The sequence below is a fragment of the Rattus norvegicus genome, chromosome 3 (genome assembly GCF_021556685.1).
Source record: "Rattus norvegicus strain SHRSP/BbbUtx chromosome 3, alternate assembly SHRSP_T2T, whole genome shotgun sequence".
NCBI classification, from domain to species: domain Eukaryota; kingdom Metazoa; phylum Chordata; class Mammalia; order Rodentia; family Muridae; genus Rattus; species Rattus norvegicus.
This window is the reverse complement of record NC_141536.1, coordinates 163580489-163597286: the sequence shown is the minus strand read 5'-3', so window position 1 is coordinate 163597286 and position 16798 is coordinate 163580489. Positions and strand designations below refer to the sequence as shown.

The 16798-nt window shown below is 42.7% G+C and overlaps 1 long non-coding RNA gene across 1 annotated transcript; it reads right to left on the bottom strand.

Annotated features, from left to right (window-relative positions):
- Positions 1 to 8998: 8998 nt before the first annotated feature.
- Positions 8999 to 10138, bottom strand: LOC148006593 (uncharacterized). The gene is made up of 2 exons (XR_015684082.1): positions 9958 to 10138; positions 8999 to 9284 (listed from the first exon to the last, which is right to left on the bottom strand). It is a non-coding gene; the product is annotated as an uncharacterized LOC148006593 (long non-coding RNA).
- Between the last annotated feature and the right edge of the window lie 6660 nt (positions 10139 to 16798).

Sequence of the window (16798 nt, the reverse complement as noted above, 5' to 3'; positions counted from 1 at the left end):
GGCAGAGCGGCCATGCGCATCCAAAATTAAGAAATCTAGAGTAAAAAGAGCTAAAGAAAGTTGTCTTTTGGAGTTCAGCCACTGGCAATTCCCTCTTTTTGTTTTTGTATAAGCTCTTTTAAGGTACAATGCGCTATTTCCACAATTCCCTGACCCTGGGGATTGTATGGCAATTCTGTAGTATGACCGACCTGCATTGTCTGGCAAAATGCCTGAAAGGACTTTGCTGTGTCGGCGGGCCCGTTGTCTGTCTTGAGACTATCAGGCTTTCCCCAGGCCACCCATGCCTCTAAGCAATGACTAATGGCATTACGAGCCTTTTCACCAGTCATCAGAGTATCGTGTATAATACCAGAACAGGTATCAACAGAAACAGCATATTTTAAATGTCCAAATTGAGATATGTGTGTGACATCCATCTGCCAAAGTTTTAGTGAAAGTAAGCCGCGCGGATTAATTCCCATGGGGGGGGGGGGTTGAAATTAAACGCAGCTTTGGCAACGTAGTACCACATCACAGGCTGCAGCTCTAGAGATGTTAAATTTCTGGTGAAGAGTAAAAGCAGGAACATGAAACTTGTGATGAAATTCTCTAGCAAGATCAATCGGAGCAGCATGAAAAATAAACTCTCTACGAGTACTAGCATCCACCAGGGCGTTATTACTGGTCATGGGACCAGGCAAATTAGTATGGGCTCGAATATGTTGTATGAAAAATTTGTTTTTTCTGGCCCAAATCACTTTTTGTAACTCTAAAAAGAATTTGACATACGGTACTAGTCGACCGAATTGGCCCTGCAATTTCAAGTGAGCGCACAGAATTAATCACATAAGCAGAGTCAGAAATTAAATTAAAAGAATCATGAAATCTTTTAAAAACTTCCAATACAATTTTACATTCCGTAATTTGGGGGGTGCCTGGACTGTATTGAATTAGCACTGGTTCTTGAGAATCAACCATATAGACACCTGTTTTGGAGCCATCTGTATAAATATCTAATGCTCCAGACAAAGGCTCTGAGGCAGTGACCTTAGGAAAGATCACTGGATGTTCAGTAAAAAAATTATAGCAAAGGATCCTTAGGATAATGATTGCCAAACTCTCCATCAAAACTACACCATAATATGGCCCAATCATCTATCAAGGCACACAATGTTTCTATCTGAGCTGTAGTATATGGTATAATAATTTTCTTGGGTAAAATACCAAAATGCTGAATGCAAGATTTAACACCTAACACAGCAAGCTGTGCAACGGCAGAAGGATAATATTCAAGGGTCTTATTAGGAGAAATATGGGGATAAATCCAAAGAAGTGGTCCTTGTTGCCATAACACTCCTGTAGGCTGACGAAAGGTTCTCAGTATACACAAAAGCAGATCCTCCTTTTCCTTGTACCTTCTTAGCATTGCCTTGTCCAGTCTTTCTTCTACTTTCCGTAAGGATAATCGTGCTTCCTTGGTTAAAGCACGGGGTGAAGTAAGTTGAGAATCCCCTTTCAGGATCTCATAGAGTGGTTGCAAATCTACATTGGGCATTTTAATATAGCATCAAATCCAATTTATGCTTCCAAGTAATTTCTGAAAGTCATTTAATGTTTTTAAATGATCTTTTCGTAATTCAATTTTCTGAGTGGAAATACTATGAGGAGTGATTATAGTTCCTAGATATTCCCCCATTTGGCCCATTTAAACCTTCTCAGGTGCTATGAACAATTGATTGTTTTCAAGCACCTTAACCACTTTCGCATAAGCCGCTCCTAGGGTGCCACAATCTTTAGCGGAAAGCAAAATAACCTTAGCCAGATTGGTGGGACATTTTCCAGCCCCTCGGAGACCCACCCTTGGAGCCTGGCGGTAGAACTGGGTGTTAGATGTCAAGTGGCTGACAAAAGAATTGTAATCAGTTCACCTGGAACTTTCAGGACCTCAGTAGCAGCCCTTTATCAAACTGTCTCACTGGGCTAAAGGCCCATTGAAAAGAAAACATTAATCTTGACCTTGGCCACAGCCTTCAGTCGGAGTAATCTGAAGAGCCGGTGCCAAGACTCTCCTCTTATCATCCTAGCGTAAAGCCTGTTCTATCTGGCAAAACAAAGTTCCTCGCAGTCTCCTGCAGAATCTTTCTGAAATTACTTTAAGGGCTTCCCTGTCCCCAAACCTGGGGCATTTTGACCATAGGAGCAGGAACTGGCTGCTGAGGGGATAGGATCAAAGGCTCTCTCCATGTCAATGATGACCAACGGGAAAGGTAACTTAATGTTGGAGATCAACTCCTCTCTTGGAATAAGGCCAGCAGATAAGGTAGACTCCCTTAAAGAACTTCTCTTAATGAACACTCTCCTTCTGTGAGCAAGTTTGAAGGTCTGGCCACTAAAGGCAGCAACTGGAATTTTTTTTCTGACCCTGTTCTTTGAGGGATGGATAAATTCCTTTCTTGTTCTTGTTTTCTTTAGAGTCCTCCCCTGCCTCACTCTCAGCCTTTTCAGATCGTTCCTCCTGTAGCATTTCTAACACAGCCTGTCCCTTTTCTATAGCCTGTTGACAGCATTTCTGATCTTCTAGGCAGCTACGCACTAAGCGCCATACCGGCCGAACCCCCGCCTTCAAGGTTCCTTGCTCCCAAGCAAAATCTAAATACTTCCCCAGCTTATCCCAGCTGCCCACCATGAGATTCCCAGAGACAGCGAACCAGGGTGCAATGGCATCACACTCACTAAGAAATCTCTCTATTGTGCTTCTTTTCAACCTAAGCCTTTTTCTTTTAAACAGTAAATGAAGAGCCAGAAAAATTGGGTGAGACTGGGAAGTCCCCATGCTTGCTACAGTGGCTCTGCAGCTAGTTTCACTCCCCCCTACTGTGTGGGTCGCAAGCACGAGCACACATAAAACACTATGCTCCAAAAAATAACATTGCCTATCAACCAACACACCGCCACTAGAGCGGGGTCCATAAAATTAAATTTCCTACTCACTACACTTCTTCCATACCCAGAGGCCTTATCGCCGCTTACTACCAAGGACGTGAATTTTCCCACCTTATCTGGGGAACTTTTTTTTATGAGCAGGGTGGGCTGGCGTGTTTGTTTACACACGACTTCGTAGCCTGGCACTTGTTGGCTATTCCCAGCAAATGCACTCAGGTCTGGGACAGTGGCAATTCAAAAGCAAACAAATCCACCACACAAAGAAGAAAAGAAACAAAATTACAAGTCCTACCCACAACGGGTCAATCGGGGAGAAAAGCATTGCTCTACCTTGTATCCCCCTTATCACTTGGACTCTACACCGAGGCTTTCATCATCTCTGCTCAACTCCAGAGAACTTTATTGTCCCTTACCCGGGAACTTACCGACGTTGCTGTCCTGAGTCTGAAAAGTTCTGCATCCACGAGGATGGCCTCAGGTCGCCATATGGGCCACCAGTTGTCGCGCCCACCTCGGCCAGCAAGGAAGACCCAACACGGTCAGATTCTTCTCAACAGCCTTTATTGCAGGACCACCTCATTGTTGATATGGGGATCCCAAGTGACAAAAGTGCTCGCCTTTTATGAATAGCAGGCAATGGTTATGCTGCTTGTCCCCCAGGGATTGGTGGAACATAAATCGCCTCATTAGCATAGTGTCGCCCAAGTTGGGCAAGCGCCCAAGGCAACTCTGCACATGTGCAGTGCTGTTGTTTACCACCAGAATGGCACTGGTACACTGGATGTTGGCGCCATCTTTTTTTTTTTTTTTTGGTTCTTTTTTTCGGAGCTGGGGACCGAACCCAGGGCCTTGCGCTTCCTAGGTAAGCGCTCTACCACTGAGCTAAATCCCCAGCCCCCGGCGCCATCTTTATATATGCATGCGGCTCCCTACATCTCCCCCTTTTTTGTTTTATAAAAAGATCATCTTGGGGAATTGTGGAGAGTGATGACTGGTCTAGATCAGGATACCCTGCCAAAATGTCATTGCTCCTGTCTTAGGTCATTCTCATCAAAACTCATCCTTACCCGTCATAGGGCTATCCTAATGCCACCAAGCCCCGTGTCTTAGGTCGCTCCAAGCTCATGGAAAGTTGCCCGTCTCTGGATACAATGACCTCATATGACAGTGATACAAATGATCTAGGGCGAACTCTCAATTCTTCAGAAAGGCCAGCCAGATATTGGGAGAGGCACCATTCTCCATTGCAATCATTGCCTGATAAACAACAGCTTTGTGTCGGGCATGCTCTCCTTTTAAACGGCAGAAGACCCGAGACATACTCCGCATCCCAGGAGGACAATAGCTCCCCAGGCTGCCATTCCATCCCATTCCTTGAAAAAGGAGAGAGCATTGGTGATCCAGGAGCTAAAGTCTTCAAGCGTGATGGGATTCAACTTAGTACTGTTAAGGATCGCAATCTGCATTAGCAATTGTCTCAATCGTCCTGCTTTCATGGACCAGTTTCCTTTCAGATAATTTGAGATTTCTTTTTTTTTTATTTTTTTCGGATGTGGGGACCAAACCCAGGGCCTTGCGTTTGCTAGGCAAGCGCTCTACCACTGAGCTAAATCCCCAACCCCAATTCGAGATTTCTTTGCTCTGTTGAGAATGCTGAGAAAAGTTAGCTTGCAAGGGAGTAATGCATAAACCTCTAAGGGAAGCAACGCAGGACAATTGAGCCATATGATACAGTGCTTCTATTTGTTTTTTAATTAAATCCATCCTTTGATTAGCTAATAAAAGACCTGACATCAAATGGGTATTGAATTCTTCTTGCATTTCTAGTGCCACTGCAGTTCTTTCTACAATTTTATTTATAGTCTCAGCTGTCTGTACTTGTTTAGTCATGACTTTCCGCCGGCAAGAAGCACGCGAGACATAGAAATTCTTGCTATGAGTGATACTTTATTCCTATCTCATGGAGAAGCCCTGCGCGCCAGCCAGGCGCGCCTATTTAACCCTCGGGCACGCACCAACGCCTGATTGGTTGTTTACTCATGATCTCATCAGGCACGCCCCGGAATGGGCAAAGACCTGGCAGGAAGGCACTCTTGCACATGCGCATAGTTAACTTCCTGATAGGGGGGCCAGCTGGCGCAGGGAAGGCTGGCGCCATCTTGACTGACTTGGCCTTCCACGTGGGGCGCAGTGGAAGCCAGCGCCATCTAATGGTCGCGCATGTTATTGCGGCCCTCTACATCTCACCCTTATAATTATAATTTTATAGCAGAAATGATCACCCTATCGCGTGCAATGAGGAAACCTCAGCGATGTGCAAGGGCTGATCAAAGGAAATCACTGAGTCTCTCTCAATCCCAGTGCAATGGATCCACAGATCCATGGGGTGCAGGAGCAGAGAACTCAGATACAGAGAGTATCCCTCTCCTCCCAGTGCAATGGACCCACAGGTCCATGGGGTGCAGGAGCAGGGAACTCAAATACAGAGTAAATCCTGAACAAGATAACCAAATTCCAGGTGAGGCCCTTTGTTCAAATGGCTGCAAGTGCTTGAGTGATAATGGCCTTGTCATGTTACTGTTGAGATCTGAGTTTGTAAACCAACCATAGTATGAACACTGATCCACAGCATAGGGCTGCATCAGACAGAGCCACTCCCGATAAGTAGTGGGCACCTCATATGGTCCTCCTCAGCTGTTGCCACCAAGGGCCGTGGTCAAGCCACTCCTATAATGAAATTTAGAATTTCCAATTGTTAGTAACTACTCCAGAAAGTTCACCCACTGTACTTGTCTAACAATAGATTGGGGGAGGATAACTCCAGACACTGCAGACACAATGTCTGCAGCAGTAATGGCTGCTACAATAGCAGCGAAAGTGTCAAGGTCTTTTCCAGGACAGTTCAGGATCAGTCATTTTTCTCTGGAACAACCAGCAGACAATGGAACCATTTCTGAGATCTGTATAACCAGGACAGAGGTCTCCAGTCACTGTAGCTTTACACAGGTAGCTTTCTGTGAAGCTATAGTCTGTAAAATGACAACACCAGTTACCAGTTAAGGCAGCAAAAGTCACCAGGGAAATGAAAGGACAGGGGTAACAGCTAGAGTTCAGTCTTCTCCAGGAAACAGCAGTGTACAGAGTCTGAGCGTAGGCCACAATGGGACGGGAACACGTGGCGGTAACACTGACTGCAGCAATGGCAAAGTCTCTGTGATGACAAAGGATGAAGGGAAATCTTCTATCTTCCTCTCAGGGCAGAGGAATGACTCCAGGGACCCGAACCACGAGAGCTGAATCTTCATGCTCCCAGGATCAGCATGTCTCACCAGACACTCAGGCAGCTGGCACACTCCTGTAGCATCCTGTAGAAAAAACACAAACATTCCCTCTTCCCCATATAAAATATCTGGACAGGAACATGTCAATAAGTGGATCTCTCTATTTCACCTAGGCAGAAGTATGCCTAGTTGTAGGGTGCCATAAACTTTGGCATCCAAATTTTTAAAATTGAAATATTTTAAAATTGAAATAAAAGGAGCATTATTTAGCATACAGGGATAACTCCCCCTTTTTATTTATAAAGATATAGTAAAGATATTATTTATTAAGGTAAGTCCTCGAGGATTAAGTTGAGGACACTGAGCACTTGTATTTATAAATTGACTTGTATACCAAATTATTGTCTCTAGCATAATTGTATTGAATATATAAAGAATGAGATTTTTTGACTAATTGTTCCTATGTAAGGCCTATAATCTGTCTGGAATCTTGTCCTCCCTTGTTAAGGAGCCCAGAAAATCCAGTTTGAGTTTTTAAATGTCCTATAAAGGAACAGTATATAGTGCTCTTAACCACTAAGCCATTTTTCTAGCACCTCACAAACTTTATTTACCTAAACATAAGCATTAATTAGAAATGTCAAATCTTGTAAATATTGTCCAGATTTAGTCTTACTAGAAATCTCTGAGCTGGAAGGGTGAGGCTGGGAGTTGAAAGTAAACAAATGGAGTCTTCCTCTTTTCGTGAGGGTGTGTTATCAACTCTATTACCATTTTTAAAGAGCAGGGTCTATGGTTTTGTTTAGTTGTCTGAGCCAGAGCACTGAAAGGACAATGAGTTGTCAGACAATTCACATTGAAATCGTCACTCACTGATTTCAAGTAGAAAACCTGTCTCTAATAAAGCATTAAGTAATTGAAATCAATTGTAAACCACAAGCCACACATTGGCTATCAGTATATGAATAGAAAGCTTGATTTAAAAACAGTGGCTACAGGACGTAATCTAATAATCTGTGCTGAAGCAACAGAAACTCAAGAGAATAAACAAGTGATCCAATCATACATGTAGCCTTTTCATTAGATGAACCACCTATAAATACAGTAAGCGCATTTCCTATGGGTTGTACGTACAAATATACAGGAAATACAAAAACATGTAAAGAATAAAATTATCAATTTTGTCTGAAAAATTTGTATATGTGATAGGCCAAATATCAGTATTTAGTAGTAACCAATTAATTGTTGTTTGGAATAAGATATGTTTTACCAGGTTTCTATTTAAAATACTTCCATGACTCTAGTCCACAACTCTGTACTAACACAGCTGAAGCTTTATCTCCAATGTGCATAACAAAGACCTAAGTCCTCTGGTAAGGTGAGGTACTTAGCCAATTAACATATCTTTAGAAGCTTAAAATTAGCTTCAAATATTCTTTTCTGGAGTAGGGTAACAGCTACTCCCCAAATATTAGAGCTCATTTTGAGAGCAAAGGTTTGTAGTAAACATTTCCATATACATAGAAAGATTTAAGTTCTAACTTCTTACACTGAAGAAGCAACAAAATTACCTAATATGAGGCTGTTAACCATTCTTAATGATATCACTTTATGGGCTCTCTGAAACTATAAGCAAGCTCACGAAATGAAAACTCACAATTGTTATGACGAAAACAAATTGTATAAAATCAATCCTCTAAATCTGTCTTGAAATGGCAGTTGGAGTAAGGAAACTGGCTGTAATGCTCTCACAAGTTCTAAAACCTCATCAATCCTTATAAATCCTGTAACAATCTCTACCTGTTTGATTTTTCCTTAATTAAAAATAAGTTTGAGTTAGTCAATGTAACACTGGCAATCCTAAATCACAATCTTTAAGTTCTCTTTGTAACACCAGAACACAGCCACAAGGTCACCTGAATTCTGAGTACCTGACTAGGCAGCTGTTCTCCCGGCAGTGGAAATTAACATTAAAATACAGATAACTTCTGTGCAAGCCACAACTTTGGAAAGTAAAACTTATTAGGCAGCAGTTTTTGGGGCAGTGGAATTAGCATTAAAATACAGATAACTTCTGGGCAAGCCACAGCTTTGGAAAGCAAAACTCAACCTCCAACAAACAATCTAGTCTCCAAGGCACCACAGGTCTATCTATTATGTTACAAAGTTTGACTGTCAATTCTTACATTTGGACTCACAAAGGTGTGGCCTCCAATACCTCAACCAGGGACAATGTCCTAAATTCTTTTAGAAGCCTGGTTTCTAGCATAAGAATTCCATAAAAACATTACCTCAATTTAGACCTGTTTCCCTAGGTTGGCCCATGTCACACGCTATCTAAAATGACTCCATCCAGATTACTAGCTTTATGTCAACTTTCTGTTACCAATATTATACTCTTTTAACCATATCCAATAACTTGAAAGCCAATAGTCCACAACCAAGGCAAGTAGAGCATATTTATACATATAAAACCAATAAGAAACAAAATTGAAATGGCTACACCTATCTTTAATATTTAGACCAAACACCATTTTTACCCTTTTGTTATGATTTTAGGAGAAGCACCTTGTCACCTGTTGAGTCAAGTAATAAGTCAGGGATTTTTTTTTTAAGAGAAACAGCTATCAACTCTTGTATGAAGAAGCTGTTGGCGCTTTTAAGATCAGCTCCTGTAGACGCTTAGCTTCTGGTCAGCTTCTCCAGCTAATCTAGACACCTGGCTCTAGGCACAGGGCTTCAAAAACCTGATTGAAACTGTTTTTTATTCATTTGTTCCTTTTTGAAACGAGTTAAAACCAAGTCAAGGTGTGCACGACCAGCAGATAAAGTTTTTTACCATTTTTTTTCTTTTGACCACGAAACATAAAACATTTAAGCAACGAGAAACAAAAACCACAGACATAAACTGACAGACATGGACAGCCTGGTGCACCAGAGACAAACAATAGACAAAGAGGGGAAAAAGCCAGATGGTGTTCACGGCGACTATCCATCGAGTGGAGCTGATATGGGCGATGGATTGTCTCAATTCCTGGACTAGTCCACCAACGTGTTGAAACCCAATTCTGTAAGAAACTGAGAGATATCTGAACAGTATGACCGACATTCGCCAATGGTATGGAAGTGAAACACAGCCCGGAGTATTTTTACTCACAACCCAATTACATTAACTCTATCAGGCTGTGCACGGGGACTGAGATGTCCTTTTGTTTGATTCTCCTGAATAAATTTTCAGGCGGTCTGCCTCTATCAAATCTGATCAGTATGACTCTGTAAAGCTGTCGCGTCAGCACCCGGATGCCGCAGCATCCCCAGAGCCGGCGCGGGAGCTTAATTACACCTTTCATAAGCACTAAGACAAAGTTTTTCTCCCAAAATACTGTGTTCCTTTTACCTCCTCCCTTCTCACCCGGGGCATTCTTTCCCCAATTTTTCACCCCTGGCGGTGGTAAGACCGCAGGGGGGCCTGGTGCTTGAGATCGATCAGGATCCTTTCCTCGTTGCAACTTTTCACTATCCTCTGTTTCTGACTGACTGTCTCTCCCTGCCCCCAACGCTCTCCGCTTTGCTGTTACAGCTGGGCAGTTCCCACGCGACCTCTGACGCCGTTTGGCGGTAGCTAGAAACTCAAAGGTCAATAGAAAAAGCCCGAGGGTTGCCAGAGCAACCACAGCGGCACCTGCCGCGTCCGGCAGGGGACTGAGTTGGAGCAGATCAAGGCTAGCCATGGTCTCTCAGAGTTTTTTACCTGTATTCCATAGCTTCTGAATTTCTTCCGTGAAACGGAGGCCTCTCGTAGCGCCGGCGATGTTTTTGTTCCGGGTTTCGGCACCAAATGTCCCGCGCGTGACTTTCCGCCGGCAAGAAGCACGCGAGACATAGAAATTCTTGCTATGAGTGATACTTTATTCCTATCTCATGGAGAAGCCCTGCGCGCCAGCCAGGCGCGCCTATTTAACCCTCGGGCACGCATCAACGCCTGATTGGTTGTTTACTCATGATCTCATCAGGCACGCCCCGGAATGGGCAAAGACCTGGCAGGAAGGCACTCTTGCACATGCGCATAGTTAACTTCCTGATAGGGGGGCCAGCTGGCGCAGGGAAGGCTGGCGCCATCTTGACTGACTTGGCCTTCCACGTGGGGCGCAGTGGAAGCCAGCGCCATCTAATGGTCGCGCATGTTATTGCGGCCCTCTACAGTCCCCCAGGGATTGGTGGAACATAAATCGCCTCATTAGCATAGTGTCGCCCAAGTTGGGCAAGCGCCCAAGGCAACTCTGCACATGTGCAGTGCTGTTGTTTACCACCAGAATGGCACTGGTACACCGGATGTTGGCGACATCTTTATATATGTGTGCTGCTCCCTACAGACCAGTCATTGGTAGCCCATTCCCTCAGACCCCACTCCTTCTTTGTCCCTGCGCCTCCTGTAGGCAGGAAGGTTTTGTAGATGGGTTAGTATGATGATTCCTTCACTGCGACTCCAGGGAGATTACAGAAGGTATTCACTTCAGGCTCCATCTCACACGCTCCTGGAGTGATTCTCAGCTACCATCACACTAATACTTTCCATGGAGCATCCCCCAACCAGATCTCTGGTACATCCTAGACAATCTTGTCCCCACCATATTATTCCTTCTGGAGATGCCCCTAACTCCTCATATCTGTCATCATCTAGTATGTTGGGGTCCCTTGTTAGTGTCACAGCAATCAGGACAGTGGACAGGCAGAGAAACTGTGCAACACTACATACAATTTGCTATTTCTCAGTACCATTTATAGGCAAGCAATATAAAAATTTCTCACAGCTTCTAAATCAAAACAGCCTTTACTACACAAACAGTAGTTCATCTGGGTACAAGCCAACCTAAATCAATTTGCAGTTTAAGATATCTGTCTGGGGTCATAGTGTTCTGAGTGTGGCTAGGGGTCAGCTCACACCTTCATCCTTGCATGTTATCTTCCATGGTTTAACTGCTTATAATAGACACTGAGAACAAGACAAATTTCATAAAAGACACGGTGAACAAGGCAAATCCCATAAAGGACATCATTTAGATGGCATTGGCTTACTGGCTCAGAGTTTCAGCCTACTATCATCAAGAGAGGAACATGGCAGCATCCTGGAAGGCATAGTACAGGAGGATCTCAGAGTTCTACATCATTATCTGAAGGCTGCTAGCAGAATACTGGCTTCAAGGCAGCTAGGAAAGGGATCATAATGACCACAACCACAGTGATATACCTGCTCCAATGGTACACACCTAACAATTCCACCCACTTGGCCAAGCATGGACAAAACAACACAAGGTAAGTTCTTTATTATCTGAGCTATTTACATCCTGACTCAGTGGAATAACTATTGACAAAAGAGCATTCTGCACTGTAGAGAGCCGCAATAACATTCGCCACCACATGATGGTGCTGGCTTCCACTGTGCCCCACGTGGAAAGCCGGGATAGCTTTCACCATTACAAGATGGCGCTGGCCTCCGCCGCGCCAGCCGACTTCCTTTCAGGAAGTTAAATGTGTGCACATGTGCAAGAGTGCCTTCGTGCCAGGTCTTTGCTCACTCCGGGGCGTGCCTAATGAGATCATGGGTAAGCGACTAATCAGGTGTGGATGCACCACACTAGGGTATATATAAGCTGCGCCATGCCGGTGCCCCGGCGCCCCCTCTTTAAGATACAATAAACATTTTAGCTGCAGAGGAATTCATGTGTCCCCGCGTGTTCTTTTTAGCGAGATAGCGCGGGGCACTGAACAAAAGGTACAATTTATGAAACTGTGCAAACTTTCCCAGACAGAAAGGCCCAGGGATCCATCACAAGCTATTGTAACCTCTGGGCATCTGTGCCCTCTCTGTGTGGAGCAAGTTTTCGTCCCCTCACTCAGCATGGTGCTTCTGGTGATTTAGAGGGTAGTATTTCACCAGATGGAGCAAAGTTAGGAATGCCTCCTAATGTCCATCAACCTAACTTCTGTGTGCCGGCTGGCTGCCCTGGTTTCCCTCATCTTCACAATTTCATTCTGCCTCCACCTGCTTGACTCCACCTCTTCTTCCTCCTCTTCCTATTTTTTTCATTCTTCTCCTGCACATCTTCCTGCTCCCCCTCCTCCTCTAATTTTCATTGCTTGTTTTTCCTTTTACTTGCAGTAAAGTACACAGGATCTCTGAACTACCATCCTTCTACATACAGGTAAACAATTCAGCATGTTAAGAAGATCATGTATAAATCTCAAAAAACATATACAGAGTATCTTTGATATTCCAAACCTGTACTCTTTGTCTATTGAAACATAAATTTTCACTTTTCTCACCCACATATTGGCTCTGACTAAATACTAACTCTGTATGTTTGAAAGCTCTAAGGAACATAAAGTGTTTGTTGGTCATTGTGAGGGTGGCTCATTTCACTTTGCCTAAGGACCTCCTGGTGGTTTGAAAGGCAATGCTTACTATACACTCATATGTTTGCATATTCTGTCCCTGGTTGGTGGGACAATTCGGGAAAAGATTAGTTGGTATGACTTATTAAAGAACTTGTGTTTCCCGGGACAGGAAGAGGCAGACTTTGAAGGGTCTAAAGCCCAAACAATACTGAGTGTCTTTTTTCTGCCTCATCCTTGTGGATCAGGATTCAAGGTGTAATGTCTCACCTATTGTGGCAACATGATGACACCTGCTGAGTGCCACTTTCAGTGCCATTATAATACATTCTTTTGTGTGTGTGTGTGTGTGTGTGTGTGTGTGTGTGTGAGAGATATCCTAAACATTCAATTTTACCACTGAAGACTCAGGAGGCCAATGTTATGGTGAAAGTCTTCTAAGTCCGAAGGCAAAGTGAGAACCCAGCTGACCTTATTCCTACACTGACTACCCAGAAATAAAGGGTCCTTTCTCTTTCTCCAAGTTATCTTAAATACTCCTCAGCTCATTGACTCCCTTTCCACATCCTGTGTTCATTCACTCTCAATTGTCACCTTGTTTTAAATTTGATTTATGATTAAGTTCATTTAATCCTTTGTATAGAAATATCTCAGAATAAAGTTACGCCTTAGAGCTTAGCCATTGCACAACAAGCAACAGGTTTTTCAAATTCACAAACTTGGGGCTCACAATAAGAATAAATATCTTGCAACAATGGCTTCAAAATCTTACTGTACTTACTATGAAACTGTAAGTCCTCAGTGAGCTTTTCTATGTGTTTCCTTTCTTAGGGTGTTTTATCACAACAATAGAAAAACCACTGAGGGACTTGAATGTTCATCCACATTATGGCAGATGTGTTGACTGATACTCTGTTCTCTGTATAAATCATGCATTCCTTACTTCTTCATCTCTCTAATAAAGTCTGGCTGTTTCAACTTGCATGTCTTGAGAATATGGGTGTGATGAACCTGTGTGGAAACCTATATGACACCTGGTGTACAGTTCTTCTGTAAGTGGAATCATGGGCTTCCCTGTTAATTCTTTTGTTGGTTGCCCTAAGGCTGTCGCCATACCATTTTGTATAGGATGGGATCTTGTCACAATCCCCCAACCATGCACAAGTGCTCTGGTTTGTTCAAAGCCCAGGAGACTTACTTTTTTAGTTTCACCTACCATAGAAATGAAGAGGATGCGATGGATCCTTCTAATTGTCAACTTGGCATAATCTGGAATCACAGGAAGGACAATCTCAAGCAGGGATCATTTGACTCAGGTTAGCATGTGACTATATGTGTGGGATACTGTCATAATTATGTTTCTTGAGGTAAATACACTCACTAAGGTGAGTGCTTCTATTTCATAGGGATGGACCTGGTTGTGGAAGAACTCAGAAAGTGAACTGTTCATTAGCCCACATGAACTAAGCAATCTCTGCTCTTGCCAGTGGACAGCTGTGTACTCTTCTATCAAGCTCCTGACCCTGTGACATCATCCAAGAATGGGATATAGCAAGGAACTATGATCTCACATTATGCTTTCTTTCCCAAGTTGCTATTGTAACTATATTTTTTTAACAATAGCAATGAGCCTTAGAAACCAATGTAAACATTTCGTTTCTACTAGAAAGATTTTTTTTTTAAAAAAATGAAATTTAAAGTGAATGTGCTTGGATGGGGTAGTCCACAGAATACCAAGTTTTTTTTTAGAGACATGTATTCCTGTCTCTGGGATTAAAAGTTTTTTCTAAATGGCTGGAGCTAATTTAGTTTGGTGGAATCTTGGCACAAGATCATTACTTCCTTAATTCAATTTAATTACCTTCAAGGCAGGATTCAGCTCCATTTCATTGGATAACTTTAATACTCGAATCATGTATTTTGTACTTTTCCTCTCTCAACTTCCCTTTTTTCATTAAAGTGGTCTACATGAGACTTAACCCAAAAACAAGGTCTATGATGGGTATTTATGAGACTTCCTCTGTCAAGACAATCTGAGTTTTTTCACCTTACCCTTGAGCAGACTCTTCAGACAAGGCATAAAGTAGTGACATTCTACAACAAAATACCACATAAGCAACCTATACCGCACATACTGAAATCCTTCTCCTTTGAACTCTCTTGGGCCAAGCCTGCACAATTCAAATCACTCTCAGTAACAAAGATTTCCCCATTCCTACTAAGATAACACATTAAGTCCCATTTAAAGCATTCCACTGCTTTCCAAATCCAAAGTCCCAAAGTCCACATTCTTTCAAAGAAAAGGATGAACAGGCCTATCACAACAATATCCCAGGCCCCGGTACCAGTTTCTGTCTCACTTAGGGTTTTATATCTGTGAACACACACAATGGTGAATGCAAGTTTTTGAAGGACAACATTTAATTGGGGCAGGTTTCAGGTACAGAGGTTTAATCTGTTATCATCAAGAAGGGAGCATGGCAGCATCCAGGGCGGCATGGTGCAGAAGAGCTGAGTTCTACATCTTCACCCAAAGGAAGCCAGGAACAGACTAATCATTTGAGGAGTAGGTAGGAGGAGGATCTCAATGGCCATCACACAGTGACCCACAACCTCAAACAAGGCCATCCCTTCTAATAGTGCAAATCCCTAGGCCAAGCATATGCAAACCATCACAATATATAATGAGATGAACATGGGTTTTTTTCTTTGAGTTTGTTTATACAATGGATTACATTTATGGAGTTACATATACTTTACCATCCCTGCATTCTTGGGATGAAACCTACTTGATCAGGATGGGTGATTATTTTGATATCTTCTGGGATTTAGATTTCTAGATATTTATTGAGTATTTTGTAACATGTATTCTTATGGGAAATTGTTCTGGAGTTCTCTTTGATTGGTGTTTGTGTGCTCCCCTGCTGGGAAATTCCACCAGTTATACCTCCCCCACCCATTTGTGGTTTTATTACCTAGTTACATCCTCTCCTCTTGGTAGTCACATGACCAGCAGGACTGGCAGGGACTTTTCACCACCCAAAACCACAGCATTGCTCCAGGCACCAAGGACAATGTGACTGTGGCTCCAAAAAATCCTTGTGTGCCTCGTACCCATCCCCATTCCTGTGGCTGTTTTTGTTCTTGTGATTAAACGTAGCATATATCTATAGAACGGGGTTCATAGCCGCCTTCTCCCTCTTGAAGGCTGAGGAAGCCCGATGCCCCAGAATTAATAAACCTCTTGCTGATTTCATCAAATCTCGGCTCCCGTGGCATTTGGTTACGAGTGTATCTTTGGTGGTATTCCTTCAGGTCCAACATTATCTGTAGAGAAAACTGTCCACTTTCTCCTAATGTTCAAGTTTTGTTGAGTATACGTGTTTAGAATGAGATCTGATAATTATTTAATATTTTCTGTTTCTGTTGGTTTGTCTCCCTTTTCATTTCTGATTTCATTATTTCGATACTGTCACTGTGCCCTCTGCTGAGTCTCGCTAAGAGTTTTTCTACCTTGGCCATTTTCTCAAAGAACTAGCTTCTGGTTTTGTTCATTCTACATAGAGTTTGTTTGGTTGTTGTTGTTGTTGTTGTTGTTGTTTTGCTTTGTTTTTGTTTCTCTTTGTTTTTTCTTTTTGTTTTTCTTTTTGTGTTTGTTTGTTTGTTTCTACTTGGTTGATTTCATCACTGAGTTTCAGTATGTCCTGTTGTCTAATCCTCTTGTGTGTCTCTGCTCCTTTTTGTTCTAGACCTTGCAGGTGTGCTGTCAAACTGCTGCGGGATACTCTCTCCAGTTTGATTTTGGAGGACCTCAGTTCTTTGAGTTCTCCTCTTAAAACAGCTTTCATTGTGTCCCATAAGTTTGGGTATGCGATGCCAACATTTGCATTAAATTCTTTTTCCTTTTTCTTTTTTTTTTCTTCTTTTTTTTTTTCTTTTTTTCCGGAGCTGGGGACCGAACCCAGGGCCTTGCGCTTCCTAGGCAAGAGCTCTACCACTGAGCTAAATCCCCAACCCCTTGCATTAAATTCTTAAAAGACTTTAATTTTTTTTCTTTCTTCCTTAACCAAATTATGTTGTTGTAAAATTATAAAATATAAAATGGTTGTCTTTTACTGCAGTGCCCCATGATATCTGGCAAATATATTAAATCTCAGTCAGCAAAGCCTCTCACCTGCTTTGCTCCATCCCATATCACA